Here is an 11,149-nt window from a genome sequence, read left to right as displayed (position 1 = left end):
CAGTTTTGTTTTAGTGCGTGATTTGTTTTCAAGGCAGTGTTTAAGTAAAGTATGTTAAGAATAAAGCAGCTTCACTGGCCACAGTTACTAAGGGGCCTATTCCTTTCCATGATATTGGTATTTTTTGACACAGCCCATGCTTTTGAAGAATGGGAATTGTTTCTTTCTGTCTGGACAGGTTTTGCACGCATGCTGTATGAATAACACATAAAAACGTGTTGGCACTTGTTGAGGTGCTGGGCTTGAGATGTGAACAAGAGTGAAACCAAAGTCTACCCCACCCTGTAATTAAATCTACAGGAAAACAAAGTCTCCATGTTGGGTAACTACCTTTCTTCTTAACAGGTAAAAACTCAAGGGCTCAGAGCACATACGTATTTCTGAGGCACTTTGATGTAGAGCACTAAATGTCACTATTTATCACATACGGTGCTACAATGTAAAGAAGGCCTCCTTGTATGCAAACGAAGTAAGAAGCAACACCACAACATCACAGCTATGGGTTGTTTATGTTTCTGCATTGCTTGTTTTCAACTGTTAGAAAATGTTTTCAGGGCACGTTATTTGTTTTCCTGTACAAATAATAACACAATGCCACACAAAACAGTTTCATCTCTAGCTAACATCAAATACTCGGAGTGAGTAAGCTCTGCATTATTTAGCAAGAAATACATGCGTTGTTTACTAAATATACAAATGAACTGTTTACATAAATACAAAATAATGACTTTAGTGAGTCATCTCTGAGTTCAGTTGAAAATGTCTAAATGTTTAGTTATCTAAAACAGACTACTCCATATTCTAAACCATGTACAGCGTGTGACTCAAGAGACTGATTACACAACTAAAATATTATAGGATATACTTAAACAACAGGTACATTAACTATGTGGATTACATTTTTTTTTTTTAATTAAACTTCCAGTCATAGGAGGTGACGGTAATGAATGCTTCTTGGAAACTACTTGGGTAATTCCTGAGTCTAACTGAAATACCTTTAAAAATATCAATAACTAACAGTGTCAAAGCTCTGCCACTATCTGAGGAGTCTTTTTACCTCAGAACTTGTTATTGAGTGTTTGAAGTTTTGAATGCAACATTGGGCCTGTATCTTCCACTCTTCTGTAATCATAAGGCATGACCTATATAATTTAGTAAGGTCAGAAAATTGCACTTTCTGTAATTATACTTTTAAATTCATTAATTTTTGACACAACCTTATAAAATAATTTATACTTGGATACGCCAACTATAGTTAGTTATACACAAACAGTACCTTTGCTGCGCCCTTATACTTGACTGTAAAACGTGTACATAATGAAAACCAAAACGTGCGTGTTATTACTGTGATAAAAATAATGAACTAAAAATGTCCTGGTATAAATGCTGCCAGTGCACTGTAGAGATAGCATGAGCTGTAGTGGAGTTTTGATGTTTGTTTGCCACTTTGCCTTTGCTTAACCTGCTGAAGCACGTTCACGCAACATTCCCTCACTTGTCCAGACGGCTTTTTCTGGTCACCACTTGATTTCCTGTGTAGCCTGGTCCCCTGTATGGAATTCTGGCAAGGGGAAAAAAATGACCTGAAACTGTTCTGCTTCTTTTTTTCATACTGCCTTGAATAATAGCCTGTTTTATTAAGTTCTTCCAATAAAACAGGGGAGTAGGAGGTTTTGTTCTTGCTGGCCTTTAGGTCTGGAAATCCAGTGATTGATGCAAACGTAGGAAAGGTCAGGTCTTAGTATTTAGTGAGTTGGAGAGAAGCGCATTGTGTAAGGAGCATGCAGTGCTTGCTGAGACATGCAGGGGCCAAGGGAGTGCACTGCGATAATAATAATAGAAGGGTACGAGCAATAAAACTAGATGGATGTTTTGCAATTAAGCTGGTCACTTTTTAATTCCGCTAGAACAACATACAGTTTCTTAACATGTTACACTTGTCATGTAAGTTTAGACTAGAAATAATGATGAGGGACTGAAATGTGCGGAGCATAACATTGCCCAGGTTATGAACCATTTGAGGTTTTGTAAATGACCCACCCCTTGGGGTTTTCTCAAGACACAAGCTGAATTCTTGCACTCAAATACAAGGTGTGGTTGCCAGCAAGGCTCTACCATTTTCACTTGAAAGAAGACAATCCAGTTCTTGCTTTAAAATGTGATTAAGGTTATCCTGTTGTTACACCTGGATTATTCTGCAAGAAGTAATGAACTAGTCAACAACAGGGTACTTTGTTTTTACAGGTCTGTGTTTTATTCCCAATATGTTTGCAGGCATGTGATCTAATCTTCAAAATCTAAGTATATCATACAGAGCAGCAGTGATTTGTCTGTGAAAATTGCATACCCTTATGAAACACAATGAAAACCACATCCCCTTGTATCCCGATGCAACTGAAAGGCAGTCAGAAGCAGTGGGCAGACCTAGGAAGTGCAATCGATATGACAGACATTGAAATCTTTGTTTGAACGTAGCTTACGTTTTAATAGCTATCGAGCTGCTGACATTTACAGTAGAGATAATAGGCCCTGATAGAGATTCCAGAGGTAACGAGTATCTTGTGACCATTGGTCGCATGTGGTCTTAAAAACCTCTGTATTTTTTGGACAGCACGCTGTGATTTGTGGTACAGTCCAGTTCCGTTTCACTCTAAATGCCAAATGGTATTTCTGAAGTATTATGTAGGTTGTTTCAAAATATCCATTATTTTACAACAACGGTTGCTGTTTCTAAACATGCAATTTGTTGCTTTCGAAGTACAGCAATTTGATTAAACAAAAACACACATTCGTGAGATGGGGCCAACCATTGGCAGGAAACAAAGAAAGAAACAAGAAAGTGATTTAATGGGGCTGTCACAGGAGAAGCAGATAGACAGTATTTGAGCTCTGACTATGGGAAGTGAAGGATTTCATCTAATGGTGGGTTTCAGGGTTGAGGCTATATTTGTAGGGCAGTGTTAGGAACCTTTACTGTGCTGTACATTTTTTCTGGGAATAATGATCAGTCTTTAGTCTCCCTTGCAATCAAATCAGCTCCTTTCACTAGCACTCAATTTTAGACATGTCCATGTTTAACATACGTTGTGACCTGTCTGGAAGTTTTATACAGAAATCAAACTGAGATTCCTAATGACAGACACATACACATATAGACACGCAAAAAAAAAAAAAAAAAACTCATGAAAAACAATGGACTTGGCTTGCAGTTGTAAATAACATCATCTCAATTCAGACCCCATCTGTTGAACAGCCATAATAGATTTGTCAAGATTGCTGCAGCCTGTCGTTCTCAGCAGAAGCAGTGTGCTGTGCACTCTATCATTTCGAGTTTTTTTCCTTTTTTTTCTCTCAGACCTTTACTGGAAGAGCCAGTGGCGAGGCTTGAATCGCTTCCTGTGTGTAGTGTGTAATTTGGAAGGGATTGAAAACCTGTTTGTTTCACTCAGCCTGTTGGGCCTTTTCCACAGGCCTCTCTTCTGCTGATGGAGAGTATTACAGGACAAGAGTGTCTTTGTAACAGAGCATGTTCAGCGCTCTGGGGCCTAGCGTGACTAGGAGATATAAATTGTATGGAAGCAATTAAACTTGAAGGAAATGTCATGTGGGCTGAATTTAAACCTACGGGTTTGTGGCATGGTTAAAGTTTTTTTTTTTGGCTGGATAATGTAATCTGCAGTACAGTACTTCAGTCGTGACTTCAGTTCAGTGTGTTTGTATTGGAGTCTCTACGCAGTTACAGTATTTTATAATACCCTTAAATGTATTATTGAAAAGCTCAGGTGGTGTCTGCTGCTGTTGTGTAGTCATGCTTATCAATGCAATGCAGTTATCGGAGAATCAGAGAGGCTGTTGGGAGTTTTGTGTTTATCCCTCTTAATTTAATCCTGGCACCCCTTCAGAAAACTTACAAGTAAAAAGTTGAGACACACACGCAGAGCTGTCGTTGAGGACTTCACTACGTAAAACATAGCAGCTGTACGAGAGGAAAGAGACGATATTCCTGAGCAAAGGGATGGAGATATACAGGATGTTGCTGGATTTGCTGGACCAGTTCAACACTGCAGTTTGTTTTTTAACACTAGCATCGCCTGACAGCCTCACAGCAGCTGCTGTATTAGTTTTCTAGATACTCCTGGCTCGGGCCTCCCAGCACAGTTATTCAGCACACAGAAACAGTTTGTTATTTACGGTCAGTGGGAACTAGACAGAGACTGCCAGACCCCGTTTGACTTATAACCTTTGATGACCTTTTAAGAGAAATAGCCTCAGATGCCAGATCTAGGACTCCAGCCTTTTGTTAGTGTACCATCTGAGCTTGTCATAAAAAAAAAAACTATTAATTACTGTAGCTACTGCTACACTAATGGCTTCCAGTCACTCAGTAATGAAATATAACAAACAACAATTAACCCTGTTCTACACTGTTTATACTGTAATGTATAGTACCCTGATAATTGAATACGATGTGTAAAACCTCATATCTGCTATTAGCTGCTGTGTTGCTGCTACTATATGTATTTTGCACTTTCCACTGTATTTAATGTACTGTTTCATGTATTATGCTACTATCCTGTATTATGCACTTTCCACTGTATTTAATGTACTATGCATTGTGTTTTTTTTGTTTTTTTTTCCCTTGTATATCATGTATTATGCATTTCTCTGTATTTAAAGTATTACGGATTTTCTTGTTACTGCTTCTTGTAAAGTGATTTGTGATGGTGGACCACTATGAAAGGCGCTGTATGAAATAAAGATTGATTGATTGATTGAAACTGAAATGAATACAAAAGCAAAATATAAATTTGACAGTAAATTCTTAAATCTAGTCTACCTGTTTTGTGAGTCATGGATTCTGTTCCTCTCCCTCTTTTTGCCATAGCTTTTTAGATTAATTCTGGATTTTATTCAGTGTTGGGTTTTGTGTAACCACATGTATATGTCTTGCTCTATAATTGTATTATGAAAAGCAAGCCTGTATCTGGCTTGGTGTACTGAATCTCACTCGCAGATTGTTGCCCTGCAGCAGACCGTGCGCTTGCACCTGGGAGAGGAGAGCAACCTTGACTGCAAAACCTTGCTAGAATTCAGCTTTAAACTGCTACAGCTATGGTCAAACGTTTTGCATCACCTAGAATTTTAAGATTGAAAAAAAAAAAACCAATATGAACATTAGATCTTTAACATCATGTAATCAAAGAAACTACAAAATGATATCTCAAAAGTCTACCAGAACCATAATACTAGTACAGCATTTCAGATTAGATTTCGAAATGTCACATTTTTCTATTTTTGGGAATTTTTTCATTACGTATGTGGAAAACTACAAAGCGGTATGTAATTAAATATGTTAACGGAACATTATTCAGCAGGTTTCATTCGACATTATGAAGCAAAATGAGTTCATCCTATAGGGTGTGTGGCAAGGCAGGAGCTCTGCACATGAAGAGGGGTTTTTGTGCATGTATTTATTATAAATAGTATTGTGTGTAATTATTGTAAATCATTAATGAAGTGTCTGGTGCTCCTGGGAGAGCTTACCTGCTGACTCTGATTACCAGCTGTGAAATCTAATCAGCAGGTAGGTGTGTCCCAGCGGGGCGTCAGGTATAAAAAGTTCCTGCTTATATACCTCTCTATACTTTAAGGGAATCTACAATCCCTGAACTAATCTTGACCTGTCAATGAACTAATCTTGACTTTTCAATAAACAGACCCCGACTCCAGCTACACCAGCGACCGTCGGCAGTTTTGGTTTCTTGTTTGGGCTCCGATCCCACGTTACCCTCATGACAAGGGTAGCGTGGACGATCTTCAGCTCGTTGGCTATGGCTTTGCAGCAGCCCCGATGTGTATAAATGGGAGCCATAGCTGTATTTCCTCTGGTGTTCACAGCTTTTACCTATAACTTGAACAGCTTTTAAGAAACAGGACAGCAGCTGACTGTTTCCTAACGAGTTTAACAAGTAACATGAATATTTTCTTTCATGCATTTTTATTACCAAGCAGTTTAAGCTTTGGGAACAGTACCATATTGATTTAAATACAGCAGCTAACATTTCAATCCCATATAAGTGCTTTTAAAATGTCTTGATTCACTAGCATTAGAGTATTGTCTGAAAATATACTGTATTTATAATGGTTTATTTTACAGTAATAATGCTTGGTATTGATGCCATATTCTGTTTGTTTCAAAATTCTCAGAAGCTATGAGCCCACATTATAGTAACTTCTGCAGGAATTTCAGATTTTATGTAGAGCTAGTTTTAGACTTAGACTAAAACTTGTATTTATACAGCGTATGGTGCGTTGATGTGGTAAACTTACTTTCTAATCACCCTGTGTACTCAAATCCCAAACACACAGCAACTTTTGTACGTAAAAAGTGATTTTACTTTACGTATCTTTTCTTAACCGTGCCTGAGTGTGCTATCTGACCGCCATACCCTTCTATGATCTTATTGGCCTATTACTGGTGTACGGTATCAGAAATAATTATGTGTGATTTTTTTAAATTTCTCGGTTTTATATCGCTAACACAAAATGCACGCCAAGGTAAACAGGGAGGTTACTCTTTCTCCAAAACATTACATTAAAATTGTTTTCATATGTAAAAAAAAGTCATGAGTCATGGTCATTTCCTCTGTTGCAGGAATAATGGCTGCAGCGACGGCATGGCTCATGTGGGGTTTTTTTTTATTGCAAAAACAATAAACTAATGGTCCTTTTAAAAAACAGGAAGAAGCAAAGTAGTGCCTCACTGGAAAAAGGAAAAAAAAAAAAAACGTGGAAAAGCTTTCCTTTGCTATTATGATAACAGAGATATCCTGTTTGGTACTGTAGAGCCAGACAGAGTTGAAACACCAGTGCACATCTGCACTCAATTTGTACTTTAAGATAACGCTTACAGTGGTGCAGAGTGAAAAAAACAAGAGCCTGTTTTAAACATTGTTTACATGGTACAAATTTGTTTATATAGTAAGGACTATGTAGTAAATGGATGGGTAAAGCTGATGGAACGTGAAGTCACTTTGTGGCTTGGAACTTGGTTTCAGGAGACTAGGTTGTAGGCCACTGCATGCCAGAGAATGGGAGACTGGGTTTGATACAGAAAAGCTGCCTCAAACTAGGTCTCCTGGAACCAGATTTCAAGCCACCGTTCTTGAAAAAGTGGCTTCATGTTTCTAGATACTTTCTCTACTGGGGGTGACAGGCAAGAACTTTTTTTATTTAAAAGTTTGCTATGGTTTGCCATTAAGCAAATTGTTTAAAACATTTCAAGTTTTAGGGTGGCACAGTGGGTTCATTCATCAGCCTCCCTTTAACCTCTGACAGTAGGACTAGATCCATTCTCTGCTTAAGAGGCCCCTGAGTGAATCAGGTTTCTGATTGAATTGAAGCTGTTGGGTCCATGCTGATGTGGACTGATTGCACTTGTATCAGCACGACAAAGTCTGTACAGGAGGGTCAATAAGTGGAGTTTACCCTGCAGGTATAGAAGACTGGATTGCTCAAGTTTCAAGCTCCTGATCACTTAAGTAATATACTTAATAATGGGCAGTTCTGAACCCAGGGCAGGCTGCAGGTGAGTGTGGGGTTCAAGCCCTGCTTAGACCAGTACAATAACCTTGCTTGACTCACTGTAAGTGTATCACTATGTGCAATCACTAAAGTGAACAAATTGAATAAATAAACATTCGCTGTAATGGGCAGCAGTTAAAAAAAGAGTTGGGTGAAAGGTCATTGAGCAACTTCCTTATGGTAAGAAAATAAAAATAAGAGTTAGACTTCACAACGCCTGTCAGCATTGCTGCTTTCTTTGCCAGGTTTTCAGAATTAAACCCAATTAGTGCTTTCCTTTGGCCTGTCCATGTTTCTCACAAGCCTGTTCTTTCACCAGAGGGATATTCACAGATGTAGAAGGTAGTTCCTTCTCTGTGATTGCACAAAATGTCACCTTCCACCACACAAATAGTTATTTTGTAACTTTAGAAGCACTGACTGTGCTGTAGAATGGAATAAATCCATAATGCAGCTCTCTAGGTTTTCACATTTCCTTAGAGCCACATTTTTTTTACCTGTGTAAGAGAAATTGTGATTTTAATATACTGTAAAAAAAAATAAATATATATACAAAAAACCTGTTAAAGTACATTCCAACCCCCGCCCCCATTTATTTATTTTTTTTACACAAACTGTAATATAGAATATATGCAGTAGGACTTACAGAATCAAATACTGCCAGAAAGAGCTTTTGCACATACAATCAAACATACATACAAACACACAAACCCCACACAATTTCCAGTATATCTACTCTGTATAAGTGCATGTGGGAAGTTTTCAGTGTGTCTCTTATTGAGTTGAAAGCAGTGTTGCGCTGCGGTGAGGAGAGGGAGCCCTCTATTCATCACCAGGAATGTGAGCAGTAGCTATGTGGGTGTATTGTTCACAACAGGAGAAAGGATTTATCAAACCCAAGTGCACTTCTATACTGTTGGCATTTCATTCACCAGTCCAGTGGTTGTGTGCACATTTGGCAGGCATTGCAAAGACACCTAAAAGAGTACACCACCTCATTTTATTTCATTAATAAATCAGCTGTCTTTAACCTTTGGACACTTAGTGACTACACAGAACGGTAACCCAAAGATAAACAAGGAAAAAGTCATAGGAAATATTATAAATGGGAATACCCAAGCCTGGTTTACTGGCCTGCTGTATACTGTTTATAGACATTTATAATGGATATCTCAGTCAGAAATGAATGGTAGGAACTGGCATATTTTACATGATTTGTTCCTTAAGACCAACAAGACAAGTTTAATGCAACACCAGGAAACTTTTTTTCCTGGCAACTTTCTAATCAACTACGGGGTATTTTCAATAGCTCAAATCAAGATTGTTTCTGTGTTGTGGTCTAAACTATTCACACTGTGAAAATTGATTAAACATGTCCCTCTCAACATGTTGCCCAGAAATTGCCCGGTAGTTTAAAATTGTAAACCAATGTCTTGGTCTTATTCCTACTGAATACACTTCATTGGATTTCCAGGTGTTCAAGTAGAGGGGCCTTGATTTGAGTTCCTGGTGGTGCAGAGGAAAGAAAGGGCATGAGTGGCTCGGGGGCCTGGGGGCCCGGGGGTCTTGGTTAACAGCACAGCCTCTTCTTGCCACACAGATGGCTTTCCCAGTATCAGTTTTGTAGTTTGTTTTTTCAATTATTGCAGCTGTAACATCACACCCTGTTCATCAGGACAACACAAACTAGAAAAAAAAACATTCTGTGGTGACAGACAATGAGTCTTATTCATGCACATAGTTGCAGGCACACAAACCTTTTTTTTTTAAGTCAGAAAATCGTGAGAAAGTTGCTGCAGAGCAGCTGTCTTGAGGTTTTTTTTTTTTTCCCTTGGTTCACTTTGCCTTGTTCAGTGACATACACGTAACAATAATTGCATGACTGTACCAACAGTCTCAAAATATATAGCTTTTACATTTGCTATTACACTTTTGTATCTAGATAGCTTTTGCTGTAGGAATATGTTGCTTACGGTTCTTGAGTGTTACTTGTGAATTACCTATTGTTTTGTTCAGTCAGGACTTCTCGGGTTGTTTCAATAGCGACTGGTGACCAGTTTCAAGTGGTAAAATGACTGTCTTTGTTATTATTTGCATATGTTTGTACTGTAAACGGAAATAAAAAATGTTAATGCTGCAAAACATTCAACAGGTGAGCCCTAATTTGAAGCCAGCACAGTCTCAGAAAGTTAATGAAACAACAGTCACGGTATAAAGCTAACAAGCGACAACTTAGGAGGGTTGTGGGTTCAATTCCCAGTGGGGGACACTGCTGTTGTACCCTTGAGCAAGGTACTTTACCTAGATTGCTCCAGTAAAAAAACAACTGTATAAATGGGTAATTGTATGTAAAATAATGTGATATCTGTATAATGTGAAATAATATATAATGTGATATCTTGTAACAATTGTAAGTCGCCCTGGATAAGGGCATCTGCTAAGAAATAAATAATAATAATAATAATAATAATAATAATAATAATAATAATAATAATAATAATAAAAAAGCAGTCAAATGATTGTTTGATGTAATTTCTTGCTAGTCTTATGCTGTTAATATTTGTTTTATTCCTCCAAGAAAATGTAACCATGCACTCACTCCTGCTCAAGCATAGGGCCCTATACTGTATATGTTAGGAGTCCATGCTGCACATACCCAAGCTCTGTAACATTACCCCTTTGTTTACTGGTGCAAACCTAGTACTGGAGTAAATGCTTCATGAATCTGTCCCCTGTTTAAGTGGCATTTATTGATCTTGTAATATATGTATGCATATATTTCTTTATTTTAAAAAACAACAGAAGAGCAGGTTGTTACTTAGATCTACAATGGGCAGGTGCAAAAAAACAGGAGTTATTGCTGACTACAAAAGCTATTTAATTAAACAGATTCATATTAATAACAAAAAAGTCTGTCCTTGCCTGCCTTTGCAGGCTGTAAAGAATGCAACTAGAAAGAAATAGAAAAAAAGCTTAGTAATTGTATTGCAGGAGGTCCCTTATTCAGTCTACATGCCAAAATATTAATCTTAAATCTGTATTGAAGGCAGGATTCCTTATGGTGCCTGTCTTCATTGTCATGTCTACTGTAGGGTTTTTAACAAAGGGTTCCTTTGTGTCCCAAGGTGTAGCTAAATTCAAGTGATGTATTATTTCTCCGAACGAAGTGTATACGGTATTTTAAATGTTTGTGGCTGTTGTGTGTTGGAACACAATGGTAGAGATGTTGTTACACTGTATGTACAGTAAAACAAGTTCTTCAACACAAGAAGCAAAGAAAAAGATTGCTTTTTATTGGAGGCATTCAAATGGAAGGTACTGGTACAGTACATGCCATGCAGCTAACTGCATTCTAATGCTACAAGGGTTTGCTGTATTAACTCATTAATTGAATGAAAAATGTTTTACAGGCTTTTGTATAATATAGTTTTGTTGAAGCTGTCTGTGTCTTGTCATTTTGACGTGTCTGTCCTCTTATTTATAGTACATCATTACAGAACTGCAGAGATCAGCTCCAACTAACACAGCACTAATATTTTTAACCCAGCTGTCACGAAAAAGTGGG

General features: G+C 37.9%; 1 protein-coding gene across 3 annotated transcripts in view; it reads left to right on the top strand.

The window, feature by feature from the left end:
• The window catches only part of LOC117423445 (WW domain-containing transcription regulator protein 1-like), a 37,913-nt gene that overhangs the window by 1,994 nt on the left and 24,770 nt on the right, over positions 1-11,149 (top strand). The gene's annotated exons all lie outside the window — the stretch shown is intronic.

Source organism: Acipenser ruthenus, chromosome 17, assembly GCF_902713425.1.
Source record: "Acipenser ruthenus chromosome 17, fAciRut3.2 maternal haplotype, whole genome shotgun sequence".
Classification (NCBI taxonomy): domain Eukaryota; kingdom Metazoa; phylum Chordata; class Actinopteri; order Acipenseriformes; family Acipenseridae; genus Acipenser; species Acipenser ruthenus.
The sequence above is the reverse complement of the archived record's forward strand: the minus strand, read 5'-3'. Positions and strand labels throughout refer to the sequence as shown.